Source organism: Tamandua tetradactyla, chromosome 21, assembly GCF_023851605.1.
Source record: "Tamandua tetradactyla isolate mTamTet1 chromosome 21, mTamTet1.pri, whole genome shotgun sequence".
Lineage (NCBI taxonomy): Eukaryota > Metazoa > Chordata > Mammalia > Pilosa > Myrmecophagidae > Tamandua > Tamandua tetradactyla.
The window spans coordinates 13,786,398-13,808,675 of NC_135347.1; the positions used below are offsets into that span (position 1 = coordinate 13,786,398).

Consider the following 22,278-nt stretch of genomic DNA (forward strand, 5'->3'; position numbering starts at 1 on the left):
TTGACAGCATAATTGACACTTGAAAACCTTTTTTTCCTTTAAACAGGTCTATACAACAACAAAATAATTGACTGTCTAATTTTAAAAAGCTAATAAAATTTAAAAATAATATACATAACTGGTAAAAAATTCAAACAGTATTTATCTGTCCCTACTGATGGACATTTTGGTCCTATCTGTTACTTTGCTAATGTATGCCCCTGTGAATATTCTTGAACAGAATTTCTTTGCACACATGTGAGAATAGCTGTAATATAAAAACCTAGAAGCGGAATTGCTGAATCAGTGAGTGTGCATTTATAATTGTGATAGTGTCTGATTGCCTTTCAAAGAGGTTAAACCACCCACTTACAGGGCACTATATAGTTACTGGAAGTATTTACTGAAGATAGTATCACCTTTTTTTCAGAAAAGGTTTGTTATTATAAAAATGCTACATGCTTATTGTGGTTTTCTGTAAATTTTTTCAAAGAAAATATAAGCATCTCTCAGTCCAGCCACTCAGAGATGATCCTTCATTTTATATGCTGTTCTATAACCTATTTTTTAACTTTATAAATGTTATCTTTAATGTCACTAATTATAGCTCCTTAATTTCAATAGCTATATATGCTTTTACTAATGGAGTTTTACGTTGTTTCTGGTTTTTTAGTATGATAAAAAATGTTTCTTTAAACATTCTTTCATATAAATGTTTTCATTTGTTCCTAATTATCTTTAGAGGTAGGTTGTTGGGTCAAAGGACAGTATGGCTTTTTTAAAAAATATGTATTTTTAAAGAATGATTGTTTTAGAGAGAACAAAATTGCTGCTTTAATACAGGCCATGTTAATATTGGGAATGCTTTGAAATTATAATGAAACGAAATAGAGAGGGTTAAGAGGTATGGCTCCTAGTTTAGGCTTGTTGGATTTTTTGTTTTTCTGTTGCATTTTTTTATTCATCAGCCTAATATAAGATCGTTAATAGGCTGTCATATTTAAGCCAAATTGAGGTATGTTTTAAACTCTTATGTCATTGGAGATCAGATGATTACTGCTACTATTTCTCATGATTTTTCAAAGCTGCTTTATATAATGGAGATACAGTGTAGGAGAGAACTATACTATTAATAGCTCATATTTTTGTCAGCTTTTTTCTCTAAAATCTGTGACTAGTATTATCATCTTATAGCCTTATATACAAAGATCTGTATGTGCCCACTTTTGGCTATAGGGTCTGTTTATTTTAAATAATTTTCCCTATTAGCAGCATCTAGTATTTAAATATTGAACATTTAAACATTTTAAATAAACAAGCACATAATATCAGAAAACAGTTCCATACCAAAAATCTTTTTTCAGATAGACTCAATTATGTATGCAAATTCATCTATCTATCTATCTATATATATCATTTTATGTTTAGTACTTTTACCTTTCATAGTGCCTTTTAATTTGATAGTGATTCTTAATGTATGTTGGGGGTAAATTATAGTAAACTTGTACCCTCCCCTCTCTGATCCCTAGACTTCCATTCTTTGATAATCATTCTCATTGACTCTTAGGTTTCTTAATGGGTTAATGGGTAATAAAAAAAAAAGCAGGAACCAATTGAAACTGAGGTGGGGATACTGGAGAATGATCTGTTATAGCAGCAGGTAAAGATTTATTCCCACATTTTTAGCCCCACCGAAAAAGTGAGGAAGACTGATAAGACTAGGGAGAAAATGGGGTGATGTAGAACATTTTATGTCATTTTATTGGAAATGATTTTAAAGGAGGAGAATGGCAAAGATTATTCTTGGTCTGCTTAAATATAAAATGCGTATTATCTGTCCATTCCTTTACTTCTCACAAACTGTTGGCATTTTGAACATGTTTTAACCTAAGGTATGAAATTCGTTCACTAATTGAGAGAGCATTTTTGAGTCCCTCAGTATGCTAAACTGTTAGACAGGATACACAAAGATGAGTAAGACAAGATATCCAGTCTTTGATTCCCTGCTCTTGAGGAGCTCATGGTTTGATTGGAGAGACAGGTTTGTAAGCAGATACTTGAACCACAATATGGTAAGTACAATAGTAGTACGTTCTTCTCTTAGATGTTGAAAATATTTTATCCCCAACTACCTCATTTCCTGAGGGGACAATGGGTTCTTTCTTTTCCTATAGCATTCAAAAAAGGAGAGAAAAACTTTGAGGTACTTACTAGAACTTCCCGTTTAACACAACAATTGATTTTTGAGATAGGATTGAGTTCATATTTAGAACTATAGACCGCAAATCAGAAGTGACTAGACAAGCCCCTCTCAAGCTATCATACTGATCTCTGTATTTCATGGTTATAGTCTTCTTTGGCTTTAATTTAAAGGGCATGGAAAACTTGTTCCAGCTTTTGTCCTTTTTTTGTTTTTGTTTTGTTGAGGTTTGTTTGGACTTAGAGTAGGGCTTTGCAGATTTATAGTGAAATTACTTAAGCCTCTAAATTTTGCTTTTACATCCACATTCTTCTGGGAATTTGAGCAGCTGAAAGTGCTTGAATTAGAGTACCACTGCCCAATAAAACAATTCCCTGAACTGAGATTGGGAGAATGGCCCTAGAGGACACTATCCCATACCGCCCCCCGCCCCCAGGATCAAATCATTTTAGATACCAAAAGTAATTAAGCAAATAGGTAAAAAAAAAAGATGTTTATTGTGTACTTATGTAGAAAGGGCATTGTTTTGGGCATTGGGGAGGCCGTGAGAAAGATACTAGATATCATACTTGTTAACTGCTAAAGAAATTGTACATTTATGCTGTAGGATTTTAGAGGCAGAGTATACTGACATGGAGTGCTTTATGGAGAAAGTAGAACTTCACCCTAGCCTTGAAAAGACTGTTGGGGTTCAGATCTACAGAACAGATTTGGTACAATTTTCCAGGCTTAGAAAATGACATGAGGAAAGGCACATAGTAAGAAAAATGCTTGGAGGGTCCAGAAATTGTAAAGTGGGCATATTTGGACGAAAGGACACTTAAGCTTGATTAAAAAGGATATGAATTTATTCTTCAAAGAGTGGTGAACCAGTGAAAGTTTTTCAGCTGAAGAATAACTGACATGTTTTAGAGAAACTCATCGCTGACTGCATTCTACTAAATTGTGAGGAGACCTGGTGTTTGAATCCTGTTCATTAGGAAGAATTATCTGGCCCATAGTGGGTATTTGGTAAATGAGCTTGTTTAATGAATGAATTGGATTTAAAAGACGAATGGTGATAAATTCCTTGATGACAAGCACTATATTTTATATATTTTTTTCTGTAGGGAAATGAATACATACATGAAGACTTAAAATATCAAAGTAAGACAACACATATCAAAAAATGAGTTGCATGGGTAGAACACTAGGAATTCAGAAAAGGTTGAGGAATCCAGGTAGGCATGTGACAGCTAACATTGAAGGAGTTTGAGAGAGAGCTGGCTGAGGCCATTTATTTACCTTTTTAGTATGGAAATTTTCTAATGTACAAAAGGGGAGAAAAGAGTAAGTTGAACTACTATAAATCTTTTACCTTGCTTCAGCAATTACCCATGTTTGCCAAAGCTTTTTTTAAAATTTATTTATTTCCCCTTCCCCCTCCCCTTTTTTTAATGAAGTAGTTTAAAGCTGACCCGAGGCATTATATTATTTCTCTCCCATACTACAGTCACTTTATATTACCGCAGCCAAGGAAATGTTTTAAAAATTCCTTTCTCCCCCACTATAAACATAGGTGGATCTCAAATAAGAAAAATTCTCCTGTAAATTAAGTACTTTTGGTATTAAGATAATGGTTTAAGATAGTGACTCTTGTTATGGTAGATAGGTTATTTCAGTATTCTCTTGGGAGTGTTGGAAGTTGAAGTTCTCATTCCCTTCTTGACTGAAAATTCCTTTTAGCTGTTGGTGACTTTCATATGCTTACTTGCAAAAAAGAATAAAAGGAAGGGAGAGATTTAAAGTTTCATTTTACTCTATAATGTCTGTCTTTTGATTGAATAATATTTAAATAATTTACTAGCTAATTTAATATTTAATCCCAAATAATTAAATTCATTAATTTTAATCTCACATCATCAAGTTGCTTCTGAAAGTTGTCCCATATTTATTTTATTTTATTTTTGCCCCTTGAATCCCCTGGCATGATTTTCTGTATCCTCAGGAAGTGTTCTTGTCCTGATTGGAGAAGCTTAGCTGTAGATGTGTGAACTGAGTTCCTTAGGGAAATGTGAATCCTCGCCCACAGAATTGAACTGAGGTTGTTGAGTCAATGAGTGGATCCTGAATACTATCTGTGTTTCAGAGTTGTTGGTGGCAGCCACAGGAATCTAAGGCAGAAATTAAGTTTTACTTAATTGACATTTGAGTACATTGCTCAGTGAATCCGTTTTTATCATGTGTGTAGATTGATTAAATTTGTTTGTTTAAAGTGAGTTTCAGAAAACCCTTTATTCTAGAGATTTATGCTGCTGAGACATCAGGAATATATGTGATGGAGGATAGCGGTAGAATAGTAAGAAGAGGCCCAGACAAAGAAGTTACATAGATGGGACTCTCCCCCAGCATCTCCCTCACCCACGAAAATAACTGCAATTGAATAGGAAGTCTGTGAACTAGAATGCCTGGATAGGGAATTGTAACGAAGCCTGAATTGTCCTGTTGATGTTTTCAGTCTTTAAATGTCCTTTTGACACATATTAGTAATTTTTAGTTCTGATCTCATAGCTAAAGTGCTCTGAGCCATGAAAATTCTAGACCGTTTCAAAGACAGCCCCTCACCCACTTGAGCCGTAAGAATCTTAACATCTGTAGATGTAGGTATATTTTAGCATTTAACTTTGTCATGAGTTCAAGGGGGACTATATTGTTAAAAAAATCGGTTTGCTCCTAACTCAGTGGGTTATCCAAAGAATGAATGTGGGGGAAGCACATGGTAGTCTTGGCACAGTTCGTCTTTGTTTCTTTTTTTTTTTTAACTCCTTTTTTGGTGAACTCCTGTGCTCAAAATCTTTGATGATAGAATATGCATGGGGAAGGGAAGCAGTTTGGGCAGAGGAACTTTTTTGTACTCCTTTCATAGCCTCAACGGTTTCTATTTCTCTACCCCTTTTCTTCACCTCTCAGTACACAGCAAGTAGTTATTCAAGGATAAGTTGCTTGGATCAACAATATTATGTAGTTGAATAGCATCCTAATCACCATCCTTGCAAGTGGACCTCTTCTAGACTTGCCTCATCCCCAGATACAAGTTGGGGAAAAATAGGTTGATGTCAACTACAGTAGGCTGAGAAGAAGAGATGAGAATTATTTTTATGCATTTCCAGAAAACTGTTACAATAAAAGATTCTTTAATTGCTGCTTCTATCATTTAGAATTTACACTTTTACTAAAAACATGAGTGCTTTGATTTTAATTGGATTTTTAAAAAACTTTATTGAGATAATTTGCATAGCATGTAATTGCACCCATTTGAAGTATACAATTCAGTGGCTCTTAGTAAATTAACAGAATTGAGCAACCCACACCACAGTCAATTTTAGAACACTTGTCACTCCAAAAGGAAACCCTGTAACCATTGTCACTCCCATCCCCCCTGTACCCAACTCTATTAGTCTTAGGCAGTCCCTATTTAACTTTATATCTATCGGTTTGCCTATTTCGGATATATCATTAAATGTAAGCTTGTATGATATGCGGTCTTATGTAACTTGCTTCTTGCTTCTTTCACTTAGCATAATATTTTCAGAGTAAATCCATATTGTAGCATGTATCAGTACTTCATTTCTTTTTTATTGCCAAATAATACCCCATTGCATAGATATACCACATTTTATTGAATCTTCACTTGATGAACATTGGGGTTGTTTCCACTTTTGGCAATAATGAACGATGTAAATTTATGTTCAGGTTTTTCCGTGGGTTTGTTTTCATTTCTCTTGGGTGGTATATAAATGGGAGTGGAATTGCTAGATCATATGGTAACTATGTTTAACCTTTTCAGTAACTGTCAGACGGTTTTCAAAGCAGCTATACCGTGTTCATTCCTGTCAGCATGGTATGAGTGTTCCAGTTTTTCCACACCCACGCTTGTTATTCTTTTTGATTATAGCTGATTTAGCGACTTAGTGGGTGTGAATGGTAATCCCATTGTGGTTTTGATTTGCATTTCTCTAATGGCCCATGATTTACATTCTTTTCATGTGCTTATTGGCCATTTGTGTATCTTGGGAGAAATGTCTGTTTCAGATCCTTTGCACATTTTTTAATTGGGTTATTTATCTTTTTACTACTGAGTTGTTAGTATTCTTTATACATTCTGTATACAAGTCCCTTATCAGAGATATGTTTTGTAAGCATTTTCTCTCATTCTGTGACCTGGTTTTCACTGTTTTGATGGTATTGTTTGCAGCAATTTGGGTTTTGTTTTACAAACTATTTAAAAAATTGACTATCACATATATAATATTTTATTAAACACAATTGTTAAGAACAGACTGCAGGGTTTATTTTACTACTTAGAAAGGAACTTTTGCTTGGATCAAACTGGGTAATCTATTTTGGCACATAATGTTAAATTAGAATAAATAGGAATGATGAAACTTCCTTTTCTAATAGTGTAAAACAGGGTTGTGATCTAGCCCTCCTTTTATACTTATTTTCATATGACTTGGGATAGCTATTAGCTGTATTAGCTACATGACAAATAACTACATAATAAACAAGATTCCTCCTCTATTACCTTGCATATTGGTTTGCAAGCTGCTGGAATGTGATATCAGAACTGGGACAGCTTTTAAAATGGGGAATTTAATAAGTTATGATTTTACAGTTCTAAGCCTATAAAACTGTCCCCAAACTAAGGCACCCAGGAAAAGATAACTTAATTCAAAAAATGCCAGTGGGTTAGTAACACCTGTCAGCTGGGTAGTCATGTAGCTGGCAGCTGCTGGTCCCTTGCTCTGGGCTCTGTTGCTTCAGCCTCTGTTCCTGTGGGGGTTCCTCTCTTTGCTTCTCCAGGGCTGGCTTACCTCTCTTGGCTTCCCTGGGCTCTAGCCAGGTTCTGGTTTGTTTAACATCTCATGGTGACATCTGTGGGCTCCAGGCATCTCCAAACATCCAGGCATCTTGTCATCTCTGGGCTCTGTTGGCTCTGTTGCTTCTTCAAAGTGTTTCCCCCTTTAAAGGACTCCAGTAAACTAATCAAGACCTTAATGGTCCTCCATTTCCCCCTTTTCCCCCTTAAATGGGTGGAGTTACATCGCCATCTAATCCAAAGTCCGCACTCACAACTGAGTGTGTCACATCTCCGTGGAGATAGTCTAACCAAAAATTTCTGCTTTACAGCATTGAATTAGGATTAAAAGAAATGGCTGACCCCATGAAATTGGATCAGGATTAAAACATGGCTTTTCTGGGGTACATAATACTTTCAAACCAGCACACCTTCCTCTACTCAGTTTCTGGTCTGTGAACCAGCAGCCTTCTGCATCACCACTCAAGACCCACTCCAATCCAACTGAATCAGAATCTGTATTTTACGAAGCTCTGCCCTCTTGGTGACTTTTATACAGTTTGATGAGCACTACTTTATTTGACTTAAAAACACACATACAAAAAGCTTGAACTATGTGAGAACTTTACAGACAGTTGAATCTGTTAAATTGTTATTGCTAGAAACAAGAATAACTTGAATTATAATAGATATTTTATATCTGTTACATCTTTTGCAGCCCTTAAATGGAAATTTTTGTTAGTTGAAAAGATAAGTTAATTCTACCTACTCCTTGGCAGCTGTTTTTGTTTGTTTGTTGTTTTTGTTTGTAGAACAGATTTCAGAGTTTGGTATGAGTTACAATTCCACAATTTTAAGTTTTTACTACTAGCTGCTCCACGACACTGGAGGCTAAAAGAAGTATCAATATAATGATGCAGCAGTCATACTAATTTGTTAAACCTTACTTTTTCTTTATAACTCCACCATCTCTTTTGATCTTTCTCCCACTCTTTGAGGATATTTGGGCTATACCTATTCTAACTTTTTCATGTTGGCAGGGGCTGTCAATAATATGGGATGGGGCAAGAAATAGTTGATGTTCTTGTAGAGGCTAACCCTTCTACATTTCAGGATTTATCTGGTCTGGGAACCCATCTGGAGGTTGTAGGTTTCTGGAAAGCTACCCTAGTGCATGGAACCTTTGTAGAATCTCATATAAAGCCCTTAGATGTTCTTTAGGTTTGGAAGGAATGGTTTTGATAAGTGTTTGGCAAACCATGATATGTAGCAATGTCTAGCTGAAACTAGAGTAGCCTCCAGAGTAGCCTCTCGACTCTATTTGAACTCTGTCAGCCACTGATACCTTATTTGTTACACTTCTTTTTTCCCTTTTGGTCAGGATGACATTGTTGATCCCACAGTGCCACAGCCAGGCTCATTCTTGGGAGTCATCTCCCATCCTGCCAGGGAGACTTTCACCCCAGGATGTCTTGTCTCACATTGCCGGAGGGGCAGTGATTTCTCTTGCAGAGTTGGGCTTAGAGAGTGAGGCCACATCTGAACAACAAAGAGGTCCTTCGAAAGTAACTCTTAGGCATACCTATAGGTAAGACTAAGCTTCTCCACTATATAAATAGGCTTCACAAGAGCAAGCTTCAGTATCAAGGGGCATGTTTTAACAAATGACTTGATCCTGATTTTGGTCAGTTTTAGTAATCTTACTCAAATTAAGATATTTATACATATTAAGATTCTTTTGTGATTTATGTGGTTTGTAATAAACACCTGCCTATATTTATCATTCAGTCAAACCCATCTTGGGTTTGATTGTGAGAACTCATAGGGCTCAAACATTTCTTACCCAAAATACTGGAATAGTTTTATATTACTTAGTTTGAGGGAACTATTGATCCCATTGTTAGGCACCAAAGCTTACACAGTTTTGCATTAACTCCTATCTTGTATATGTCTACTATAGAAAGATTATAGGTCCCTTTAAAATTAATAGTAAAGATTGGTACTTAGATAGTTCTTGAGGAATACTATCATGCTTTAATGCATCTGAGTATTTCCCATAGTTTCCTTTGTTAATATACATCCCAGAAACATCCTAGTGAATATGGCTATTTCCCTTTTTCCTAGATTTTCTTAGCACTATTTCTTTAAGTTGAAAATTAATATATTTAGATGACATTATTTTAGCTTTCTTCAGAAGTGCTTTAACTGAATTAAGACTTAATGTTTAAGTCTTCAGCTTGTGTAAAAGATTTTCAAGAAATGTCCATTTTAAAAACATCTTTTGAGAAATCATAAAAATTGTCTGTTATAAATTTAGTGCCAGGCAATATTTTTTTCTCCAAATAAACCTTTTCCTAATCAGGCATTGAGGATTGTATAATACAATGTTTATCTTTTTTTCTTGTCTAAAAGTAAAGCCATTAAGCTTCTGTGCTAAATATCCTTGATTTCATCTAGGATTCCTGGTAGTATTTATATTTTGAACTGTGTGCTTTGTTCGGAGGCTACAAATATAAGACTTAATGAGGTGGAGACACAGAATCGTTTTTGAAGTGTAGTCATTATATTAAAGGAACATTTAAGGGGCATGTAACTCAAGAAAAATGCCTGAGCTGAATCTTACAGTGCTTGGTAAATAATTTAAATAATGAAGTTACCTAGCATAAATTAAATATATTTTTGATCTTTGGCATGTAACTTAGCATGGACTAGGCACAAGAACATAGTAACTTGATTTTTTAGATTTGTTAACAATCATTTTTGCCCAAGAAATTAAATTACATTTAATACTGTTCTCTTGAATGAAATAATTGATAGAATAAAAAGTTATAATAAATGTAAAAAAGAGAACAACACTATTCTATAAAGTACTTACACAAAAAAGTCAAACTAATTCCAGGAGCTGAATAAATAGACATGCCACAAAAGAAAATAAAATGTATTAACAGACATGGGAAAAGTTTCTATTTACCTAGGAATCAAGGTAGTATAAACTTATACAGGGGGAAAAAAATTCCAGTGCTGGAAAAGATGCTATAAAAATGGGACTTTTAAGAAATATTATAATCTCTTTGTAAGTAAATTGAAGATGTCTATTAGGCCATCATGTATTTGAGATTCTGTTTTAAGTTAGGTATTAATTTTTTTGGTCACCATTTCTTTATTGACATATAATTTATATACAATAAAATACATGCTTTTTGGTATACAGTTTTATGAGTTTTGACAAATGTTACTGTAGTTTCAATACCACCACAGTAAAGATAGAACAGTTTCATTATCGTCCAAGTTTCTTCCTACACCTTTACAGTCAGACCTCTCTCTTAGCTCCAGCTCCTGACAACCAGTAGTCTATATTCTGTCCTTATAGTTTTTAGGCAATAATTTTAATAGTGCAAATTCTGATGCAGTGCAGATGTCTAACTACAGGTAGAAATTTATCTAAATTATGTTATGCCTGCTTATTCGAAGTTTCTCCATAGAAGCCGTTAAGAATGTTTACAGAGACCATGAGGTAGTTTAACATGACAAAATGTTCAAGATGTAGGTGAAAAGCAGGAAATAATTGTATAAGACTAATTACAACTTTGTCAAAACGTGCATATAAAGAGATTTGGAGGAATAACACAAAAATGATAGTTGCTTTAAAATTATGCTTTTGTTTTTTAAAAGCTTGTTTTCCAAACTTTATGTTCCAGACTGTAGTTGAAAAACATTTTTTAGGGCCTTCCAGGATGTGAAGGTGTAATGGTTATATTCTTAAGCTGTTAATAATAATTAAAAAGATCTCCTTCTAAGATTTTACTCTTTGAACAGATTCTGCCCTCTGAAACTAAGTTTCAATCACTTTCTGTGATGTCAAGTATTAATCTAATTTAGCTTTAGCACTGTGCTTTTTGTTCTCTTGGATACAGAGGAAATATATGTACCCTTTAGGAATAGATAGTTTAGGTAAAAAAGACCTACTTGTGAAGCAGTAACATACTTTCATAATATTGTAAGATATTATTTAATAATATTAGATATTATATGAATAGTACCAGGACGTATATATAATACATTTATTCACCAGGCATTCTCAAAATCCCGAATTGATATGGTATACTAAGAAGGCTTCTTAGATGAGCAGCCAGAATTTCTGGTTGAACTTAAAAGGTAAGAAATTAAAAAGCTAAAGAAGAAAGAGGAAACTGTAGGGCAGTAAAAAACATAGGCATGGAGGTAGAAGTGAATAGGGCTGTTTCTGGTGCTGGAGGAGATACTTAAGATGGGTTAATGTGAAACATAAATTTTTGTTTGTTTTTTTAGGGGTCGTTGCTGTTTTATTTCAGCAGCAGGGGCTGTGGGCAGCAGTCTGTGTGGGGAGGAGGGTGGCGCATGTCACATGTACACTGGATATTGGTGGTAATCCTCAGCCTCCCACTTGTCTCCATTGTTAGCAGTTTTTCCTTATTGTATAGTTCCTCGGGAGTCTCTGTGGAGAACTCATGGAGGCCCTCTATGATGGCATTCAGGGCCAGGCCTCATGACAGAAACCCATAGATGTACTTGTTTTGCTGATGTTATAGTAGGTTGTCCTATGCTTATGGTTCATCTGTGGCTCTGCGTGAATGGTGACAGCCTGCATGGGGCAGATGTCCAAGCAGAGCTTGCAGGTGATATAATGTTCCTACCTGTTCTCATTTGCTAGCTGCTGGGATGCGATATACCACAAACAGTATGGCTTTTAAAAAGGAAAGTTTAATAAGTTGCTGGTTTACAGTTCTAAGCCCGAGAAAATGTCCCAGTTACAACACGTCTATAGAAATGTCCAATCAAAGGCATCCAGGAAAAGATACCTTGGTTCAAGGAGGCTGATGAAGTTCAGGGTTTCTCTCTCAAGTGAGAAGGCACATGGCAAACACAGTAGGGTTGCTCCCTCATCTGGAAGGGCACATGGCAAACACGGAGTCATCTGCTGGCTTCTTCTCTTGGCTTTCTGTTTCATGAAGTTCTCCGGGAGGTGTTTTCCTTCTTCACCTCCAAAGCACTGGCTGATGGACTCTGCCTTATGGTGCTGCAGCATTCTCTGCTCTCTCTGAATCTCTTTTTCATTCTCCAAAATGTTTCCTCTTTTATAGGACTCCAGAAACTTAATCAAGACCCACCCAAATGGTGGAGACATGTCATCACCTAATCCAGTTTAACAACCACTCTTGATTAAATCACATCTCCAGAGAGATGATCTGATTACAGTTTCAAACATACAGCATTGAATAGGGATTAGAAGAAATGACTGCCTTTACAAAATGGGATTAGGATTAAAACATGGCTTTTCTAGGGTACATACATCATTTCAAACCAGCACATTGTCCACCTTGTGTACTGTAGCTGGGCATTCCCCCTATGAAATGTGGATTCAGTGGGCCTTTCTCAAACAAATAGTTGATGGTGGACAGCTCCCTGAATAAGTAGTTCAGGGTCATGCCCAGACCTCGAATGAGCTTGGCCTGTGTAGGGAAGGTATTAATAATGCCTTTTGGGTTAGAGAAGGGGTCTCCGATGGCCCAAGGATCAAATTCAGCTCACACCCCTTTTTTACTCCAAATAAATCTGAGCTTACTCTAGATAAATTTGAGCAATCAAAGTGGTATGATATTGTCATAGAAATAGGAAAACCAAAAGAATGAATAAAACACAATTGAGTCTTTAAGTATACCCATGGATGGTTCAGAGTTTACTTGGTGGAAAAGATGGCATTTCAGAACAGTGGGTAAAATGTTAAATTTCAGTAATTGATGTTGGAACAATGTTAAAAAAAAGCAAAACCCTGTTATATCACCAAGTCATACCATACCAGATAACTAAAAAGCTCTGTATTAAATGTAAAGGATTTTAAAGAAAATATGGGAGACTTTTTAGAAATTATTTTCTATTGAGATATATATATTCTATGTAAACATGCGAAGTGTATAGTCAGTGGTTCACAAATATATAGCTGCATTTATCATCACAATCGACTTTTTTCTTTTTGGTGAAAACTAACATATGTACAAAAATGCAATAAATTTTCAAAGCACATCACAACAATTAATTGTAGAACAGATTCAGAGTTTGGTATGGGTTACAATTCCACAATTTTAGGTTTTTACTTCTTGCTGCTTTAAGATACTGGAGACTTGAAATATCAGTATAATGATTCAGCAATCATACTCATTTGTTAAAACCTACCATCTCTGTATAACTCCATCATCTCTCTTGATCTTTCTCCCACCTTTTAGGGGTATTTGGGCTGTGCCTGTTCTAATTTTTTCATGTTGGAAGGGGTTGTTAGTAATATGAGATAGGGGAATGGAACTAATTGATGTTCTGGAGAGACTGGGCCCTCTGCATTTCAGGACTTAACTGGTCCAGGAACCCATCTGGAGGTGTAAGTTTCTGTAAAGTTACCCTAGTGCATGGAAACTTTGTAGAATCTCATATAAAGCCCTTAGGTGTTCTTTAAGGTTAGGGCTATTGCTTTCAGCTCTTCTGGGTATAAACGAAGTAGTGCTATTGCTGGATCATACGGCAACTCGATATTTAGTTTCCTACAGAACCACCAAACAGTCTTCCATAGTGGCTGCACCATTATACATTCCCACCAGCAGTACATAAGTGTCCCGGTTTCTCCACATCCTCTCCAATGTTAATAGTTTCTTGTTTGTTTAATAGCAGCCATTCTTATAGGTTTGAGGTGGTATCTCATTGTAGTCTTGATCTGCATTTCCCTTATAGCCAATGAAAATGAGCATCTCTTCATGTGCTTTCATCTGTGTTTGCTCTTCAGAAAAATATCTGTTCATATATTTAGCCCATTTTATAATTGGGGTCTGTGCTCTTTTGTTGTTGAGGTGTATGATTTCTTTGTATATACAGGAAACCAAACCTTTTTCTGATATGTGATTTCCAAATATTTTCTCCCGTTGAGTTGGTTGCCTCTTCACCTTTTTGATGAAATCATTTTATTTTGACAAAGTCTTTTGAGGTGCAGAAGCATTTGATTTTGAGGAGCTCCCATTTATCTGTTTTTTTCTTTTGTTGCTTGTGCTTTGGGTGTAAAGTTTAGGAAGCTACCTACTATTACTAAGTCTTGAAGATGTCTCCCTACATTTTCTTCTAGAAGCTTTATGGTGTTAGTTGTTATATTTAGGTGTTTGATCTACTTTGAGTTAATTTTTGTGTAGGGTGTATGATAGGGGTCCTCTTTCATTCTCTTGACTATTGATATCCAGTTCTTCATGCCCAGTTATTGAAAAGACTATTTTGTTCCAGATCAGAGGGTTTGGTGGCCTTGTCATAAATCAGTTGACTGTAGATTTGGTGGTCTGTTTCTGCTCTCTGAATTCAATTCCATTGGCCAATACTTCTGTCTTTGTGCCAGTACCATGCTGTTTAGACCACTGTGACTTTATAATAGGTTTTAAAGTCAGGGAGTGTTAATCCTCCCACTTTGTTCTTCTTTTTTAGGATACTTTAAGCTATTCGGGATCTCTTTCCCTTCCAGATGAATTTGGTAGTTAGCTTTTCCAAATCTTCAAAGTAGGTTGTTGCAATTTTGATTGGTACTGTGTTGACTCTGAAATCAATTTGGGGATAATTGACATCTTAACTATATTTAACCTTCCTATCCATGAGCAAGAAATGTCTTTCCACCAATTTAGATCTCCTTTGATTTCTTTAGCAGTGTTATGTAGTATTCTGTGTACAAGTCCTTTACATCTCTAGTTAAATTCATTCCTAAATATTTGATTCTTTTAGTTGCTGTTTTGAATGAAATTTTTTCCTTAACTGACTCCTCAGCTAGGTCATTGCATTTGTATAGAAATGTTACTGATTTTTGCACATTAATTTTATATCCGCAACCTTGCTGAACTTGTTTATTAGCTCAAGTAACTTTGCTGTAGATTTCTCACGATCTTCCAAGTATAGTGTCATATCATCTGCAAGTAATGAGAGCTTTACTTCTTCCTTTCCAATTTGGATGCCTTTTATTTCTTTGTCCTGCCTGATTGCTCTAGCTTAGAACTTCAGCCACAATGTTGAATGATAGTGGTGAAAGTGGGTACCCTTGTCTTGTACCTGATCTTAGGCAGAAAGCTTTCAGTCTCTCTCCATTGAGTACAATGCTGACTGTTGGTTTTTCCTATATTTCCTTTATCATATTGAGGTAGTTACCTTTGATTCCTATCTTTTGGAGTGTTTTTATTACAAAAGGATGCTGAATTTTGTTGAATGCTTTTTCAGCATCAATCGAGATGATCATGTGAGTTTTCCCTTTCGATTTGTTAATGTGCTGTATTACATTAGTTGAGTTTCTTGTGTTGAACCATCCTTGCATTCCTGGTAAACCCCACTTTGGTCATGTTGTATAATTCTTTTGATTTGTTAATATTTTATTGAAAATTTTTGCGTCTGTTTTCATTAGGGAGATTGGCCTGTAGTTTTCCTTTCTTATAGCATCTTTACCCAGTTTTGGTATTAAAATATTAGCTTTGGGTGGGCTGTGGTGGCTCAGCAGGCAGAGTTCTTGCCTGCCATGCCAGAGACCCGGGTTCAGTTCCTGGTGCCTGCCCATGTTAAAAAAAAAAGATATTAGCTTCATAAAATGCGTTAGGTAGATTTCCTTTTTCCTCAGTTTTTTGGAAAAGTTTGTGCAGGATTGGGTTAGTTCCTTATGGGATGTTTGATAAAATTCCCCTGTGAAACCGTCTGGCCTATTCATCTCCAGATAGCTGCTGATTTCCGTAGCAATTTCTTCTTTGACCCACTGGTTGTTTAAGAGTGTATTATTTAATCTCCATGTATATCTGAATGTTCTTGTTCTTTTGGTGGTTATTGAGATCCAGTTTCATCCCATTGTGATCAGTGAAAGTGCTTTGAATAATTTCAGTATTTTCAAATTTAAAAAAGACCTGTTTTGTGCCCCAGCATATGATCTATCCTGTAGAATGTTCCACGAGCACTAGAGAAGAATGTATAACTTTGTGCTTTGGGCTGCAGTGACCTACATATGTTTGTTAAGTCTACTTCATTTATGAAGTTATTTAATTTCTCTATTTCCTTGTTGATCTTCTGTCTGGTTGTTCTCTCTATAGAGAATAGTGGTGTGTTGAAGTCTCCTACTATTATTGTTGAAACATCTATCACTCCCTTCAATTTTGCCAGTGTCTGTCTCATGTACTTTGGAGCTCCTTGATTGGGAGCATAAACGTTTATGACTGTTATATCTTCTTGGTGAATTGACTGTAATTAGTATATAGTATCCTTCTTCATCTCTTATGATGTCTTTACATTTAAAGTCTATTTTGTCATATTAGTATAGCTATTCCTGCTTTCTTTTGGTTACAATTTGCATGGAAAATCTTTTTCCATCCTTTCACTTTAAATCTATTTTTATCCTTATGTCTAAGAGGAATCTCTTGTAAGCATTTTATCCTTGTGTCTAAGATGAATCTGTTGTAAGCAGCATATAGGTGGATTATCTTTCTTAATCTATTCTGTGACTGTGTACCTTTTAATTAGTAAGTTTAGTCCATTAACATTCAAAGTCATTACTGAAAAGGTGTTTCTTAATTCCACCATCTTATCTTTTTTATTTTATTTGTCAGATCTATATATTCTTTTCCCTCTTTCTCTTTGTGTTCTTTAAATTACCCTTAGTGGCACTCTTTAATTCTGTACCCTCATCCAGACCTCCCTCTCCTGTCTTTTTTTATCAGGCACCAGAACTCCTTTTAGTATTTCTTGTAAAGCTTGTCTCTTGTTGACACATTCTTTCAGAACTTGTTTGTCTGTGAAGACTAATCTCTCCCTCAATTTTGAAGGACAGTTTGGGTACAGAATTCTTTGCTGGAAGTCTTTCTCTTTCAGGATCTTGAATATATCATACCACTGCCTTCTCACCTCCAGAGTGCGAGTTGAGTAGTCTGAGCTCAGTCTTATTTGATTTCCGTTGTATGTAGTAGATTGTATTTTTCTTGCCACTTTCAGGATTTTCTGCCTTTTTTATGTGCCTTGGGGAAGGCCTATTTGGATTTATTCTGTTTGGAGTCCTTTGGGCTTCTTTGACTTGTATATTTATGTCCTTTATGAGGGTTGGGAAGTTTTTCCCCATTATATCCTCAACTACTTTTCTTAGTCCTTTACTCTTCTTTTCTCCTTCTGGGACACCAGTGATTCTTATATTTGCACACTTTGTTTTGTCTGTCATTTCCCTTAGTTCCCATTCAATTTTTTCATCCTTTTTGCCATTTGCTGTTTTGAGTCTTCGAAGTCAGTTATCCTGTCCTCTGTATCACTTATTCTTTCTTCTGTGTGTTCACATCTGGTGTTGTATGCTTCTAGTATGTTTTTTATTTGTTCAACAAAGTCTTTCTTTAATCTCTGTGATATCTGCTATTTTCCTGTTCATTCTTTCAAATTCCTATTTATGCTCTTCTGCTGTCTTCTTGATCTTCTCTATGGCATTTGCTATACCGCTTATTTTGTTAAGTAGAGTTGTATGAACATCTTTGATTAGTTCTTCCAACATCTGTGTCTCCTCTGGTGTTTTAATTTGGTCATTAGGCAGGGCTCTATCTGTCTGCATTGTAATATGCTTAGTGATATTCTGCTGTCTTCATGACATGTATCTTGATTGATTTATTTTGGAAGTTGATTTTTTTAAGTAGTCTAAGGCCTTGTGTTTGCGGGATGGTGTACAGCAGGGAACAGGGCATGGGGTGGGCGCTCAATGTGGTGAATTGTTTCAGTGCAGGTATAGGCGCAGGTTGTGTATGTTACATGATGCTTGTTAACGTGGGTACCTAGCAGCCAGGGAGGATGCAGCTATGTGGGTGCAGCAGTCTGGGAAGCGTAACACTGGTGTGTGCTGGTCTAAGGCACAGGGCCCTTTGTGTGCCTGCATAGAGTTGTGGTAGCAGTTTGGCATTATGCCTTCGTGGATTGGGAGCAGATGTGACCTGACTGCGCAGGTCGATGCTTTCTCAGAGCTAGAAAGTGTGGCTGAGGGCCATGCCCATGCACAGTTCTGGGACTGCTGTAAAGTTTGGTTCCCAGAGCTGAATGACCTGATTGGGGGCCCATATGCATGCATGGGCCTGGGGAGTGCCGTACATGGATGTGCAGAGCTCAGGCACGGTGATGTGAGGCTGTGCAACACTATGGGCCGGGGGGAAGGGGTAGCCCAAATATGGAAGTGAGTGTCCACATCCTCTATGCACTGGCAACAGCCTGCGGGGAACAGGAAGGGGGAAGTAGTGCTCGGGAGGTGTGCCCAGGAGAGGTGGGTTGGGCTGCACTTGAGGTGGGGGTATGAAACAGGTACGTGCACTGGGGACTGGTGGGATGGGGGCACCTGGAGCATGGGGAATGGGAGCGGGTGACAGGGTTCGGGTGCTTGGGATGTGGGGTAAGTTGCTGGTCACAGGCCTGCGCTGGTGAGGGTAGCGTGCCCAAGGAACACGGCCTGACTTACTTCCTAGTCCCGGTCTCCCATCTGTGTACTCCCACTGGCTCCGTGCCTCCATGCCAGGTTTCAGCTTTCTGCCTCTCAGTTCCTTGACCTCTGCAACTAAGGCTGCCCGGTGTGATGCAGAAGGCTCCCCAGGTCAGCCGCACTCCAGAATTGCCACTTCAGTTTCCCTCCTGTCCCTTATCTAACTTTTCCATGGAGCAGGGCTAATCTCGAGCTGCTCTATTCGGCCATCTTCCTGGAAGTCTCCCCCATATTGTTTGAGAGGAAAACTTGGTTATTTGTTAAAGTATTTCTTCCTTTCTAATATGTACTTTACCCTTACAGTGAGGGCTTACCAGCCCAGTTTTGGCTACATCTTGTACAGTTTTACTTTTAGTACTCTCACTGTCATTCAGTTAAAAATACTGTTTTCTAGTTTCCTTTGGGAAATCCATCGTTGACCCATTGGTTATTTAGAAGTGGATTTTGAAATTTCAAATATGTGGAGACTTTTCTAGTTATCTTTTTTTTTTATAACTAACTTCATAGCATTGTAAGCTTAGAATATAGTAATTTCAGTCCTTTGACATTTGTTGCAACTTACTTTATGTCCCAGAATATGGTCAGTGTTTGTATATGCTCTGTATGTCCTTAGGAAAAAAATGGTTTTACTCAGTGTTGAGGCTCGTGTTCTTTTATGGTCTGTTAAATCTAATTGTTAATTGTTCAGATCTTCTATATCCTTACTGGTTTGTGTCTTTTTATACTGAGAAATGTGTTCAAATGTAGATTGTGGATTTGTCTGATTTTTCTTGTAGTTCTGTTAATTTTTGCTTTATATATTTTAAACCTGTATTAGATGAAAACATTTAAAATTGTTACATCTTTATGGTGAATTTTATATCATTATAAAACATTTCCCTTTATCTCTAGTCATGCACATTGCTTTAAAATCTACTTAGGTACTTAATATCAGATAGCACTGTATGGTTAGTTTTTGCCCATAGAGTATTATTTTTCAGTCATACCATTTCCAACCTTTTTCTGTCCTTATATTTTAAGTGTATCTCTTGTAAGCAGCATTTCTTTTTCAGTCTGACCGTTTGGAGCATGGTGGGAACATTTAGATCACTTGCATTTAATGTGTTACTGATATATTTGAATTTTAATCTCCCAGTTTATTTGATTTTTTCATCCTGTTTTGTGTTCCTTTCTCTCTTTTTTAGAACTTCTTTTGGATTTTTAAAATATTCCGTTTTTTCTCTATACTGGTGGCTACCCTAGATAGTTCTACATGTATCTTTGACTTAACAAAGAAACATAAATTCCTAGTTTGACCTCTTAGTAGGCAATTAAAGATCTTACCCACCTTACTTTTATACTATTGGTATTTTGCTTTTAAATGCACTTTAAGCCCACACAGAGCTTAAAGTGCCTATAAAAGCATATAAAAACCCTACATGGCATCATTACTGTTTTTAAAATCAGTTTTTTTCAGATTTTTCCCACAAATTTACCCTTTTGTGATGTTTATGCCTGCATCTCAGCTCCCATGTAGGCTTATCTTCTTGCTGTTTAAAGAATATCATGTAGTATTTAGGTCTGTGGGTAATAAATATCTTTGATTTTTTCTTCTTATTTTCTTTCTCACCTGAAATGGTCCTTTATTTCACATTTGCTCTTTAAATGGGTAAAGAATTCTAAATTGGCAATTATTTTCCTTTAATTCTTTGAAGATATTCCATTGTCTCTTGGTTTCCTTTATTCTTGATGAACAATTTGCTGTCAGATAATTATTGCTCTTTTGTAGGTAATTTCCACTCATTTTCTGTTTTTGAGATGTTCTCTTTGTCCTTGGTTTTTACCTGTGTTACTGAGATGTGCCTCAGTATCATTTTTTTTTTATTTATGCTTCTTAGAATTTGCAAAACTTCTTAAATTTGTAGTTTGGTGCCTTTCACCAACTTAGGAAAATTCTTAGCCTTTATCTCTTTAAATATTGCATTTTCTTCTTTTACGACTCTAATTTTAAGTGTTCTTCTGAAATTATCCCCTATATCTCTCATAGTTTCCTCTAATTTTCCATACTTTTCTGGCTCCATGTTTTTTTCTGTACATTTTAATCTCACCTATATTCTAGTTTACCTGTTTTGTATTGAGCTGTGTGTAATTTGCTTTTAAAGCTATTCTCTGAGTTTTTCTTTTTTTTAATTGTGGTAATATATATATAACATTTTCCATTTTAGCGGCTTTCAAGTACACAATTTAGTGGTTTTAATTACATTCACAAGTTGTCATATCATCACCACCATCCATTACCAAAACTTTTTCATCACTCCAAATAGGAATTCTGTACCCATTAAGCTTTAACTCACCATTCCTTACCCATACACTTTTTAATATCATTGTATTAATGACAGATAATAATGTATTTGTCAGTTCTAGAATGTCCATTTGGTTCTTTTTTTTTTGTAGTTTCCAGTCTTCTGTAGAAGTCTCAATTTCTTATTATTTCTGAATATATTAAGCACAATTAATATATTAAAGTATGTTTGGTAACTGCATTATCTGGGTCCCCTGTTGGTCTTTTGTATCAGCTTTTATTTATTTTTTCTTTGTTGTGTGTTATGGCTTCATCTTTTCTCTTCTGTCTGTTATTTTTTATTGGCTACTGAACATTATATATGGAGAATACAAGAAATCGTCCTGTAAATAGTATTTATATTATCTTCTGGATTTTGATTACATATACTAGCAATCCTGGATTATTTAATTCAATATTAAGTTGATTTTATATTGGATTTCAGTCCCTGTGATAGCTAGTCTACTTGTGGTTCACCTTGACTGTTAGGATGTGATACGTCTGAGCTCTAGCCTAAAGTGTGATATGTATATTTGAAGTTCCTATGTTGGGGAGCTTTGGACCGCGGTTTTCTACTCCAACTCTGCAAAGCTTTCAAAACCTGTACTCAGTTTCTCACCAAGCTGCCCCAAACTTTGGGTTTACTCCTCTAGTTTACTTTCTTCTTCTGCATATTGGCCCCTTGTTAGCTCTTAACTGCTGTCCAGCTGATAGTTTGTTTGTTTTGGTTTTTTTTTCGCATGTACAGGCACCAGGAATCAAACCTGGGTCTCGAGCATGGCAGGTGAGAATTCTGCCACTGAGCCACTGTTGCACCGCCCCAGCCAAAAGTTTTTAAAATATTTTTTCAGATTTTCTGGTTTTTAGTGGAAGGTAGTCATATAGCCTCTGCCATTATTGGATGTGAAAGTCTTACTTATTTTTAAATCCACCATGCTTTTCAATTTGTGGATGTATTCGAAGTAGAGATATTTATTATTTCCGTACACAAATTTAGTTAATTAAAAAACTGGCTTTCCCTTCATTATTAATCTTGATTTTATGTTATTGTGAATAAAGAGAAATGTTATCTGAGCCGTCCCTTTCTGTTTTGATTTCTCTTAATAATGTCCCGTCTTACCAAAAAAAGTAGATTGGCTATATGAAGTGTTTAGGTTTAAACCACTTCTTAGTACACATACTGTGTTGAATTCCCAAGCTACCCCGTGTTTGGAGGTGACTGAGAATATAATAGTACTCTTAAGTAAGATTTATTAGTGATATCATAAGGATATACAGCTGGATTATAGGGAAAATTTGCTGGTGGAGTCTGGAGGAATCCCATGCAGGCTTTCTGATGTGCTCTTGTTCCCATGAGGAGTCACAACACTTTCTTCCATCTGTGAAAATGCATGTGTGTGCTATTTATGCCCTGGGAAGCCTAT

At 36.1% G+C, this 22,278-nt stretch overlaps 1 protein-coding gene across 4 annotated transcripts in view; it reads left to right on the top strand.

The window, feature by feature from the left end:
• FEM1C (fem-1 homolog C) overlaps positions 1 to 22,278 on the top strand; it is a 29,778-nt gene that overhangs the window by 2,809 nt on the left and 4,691 nt on the right. The window lies entirely within an intron of this gene.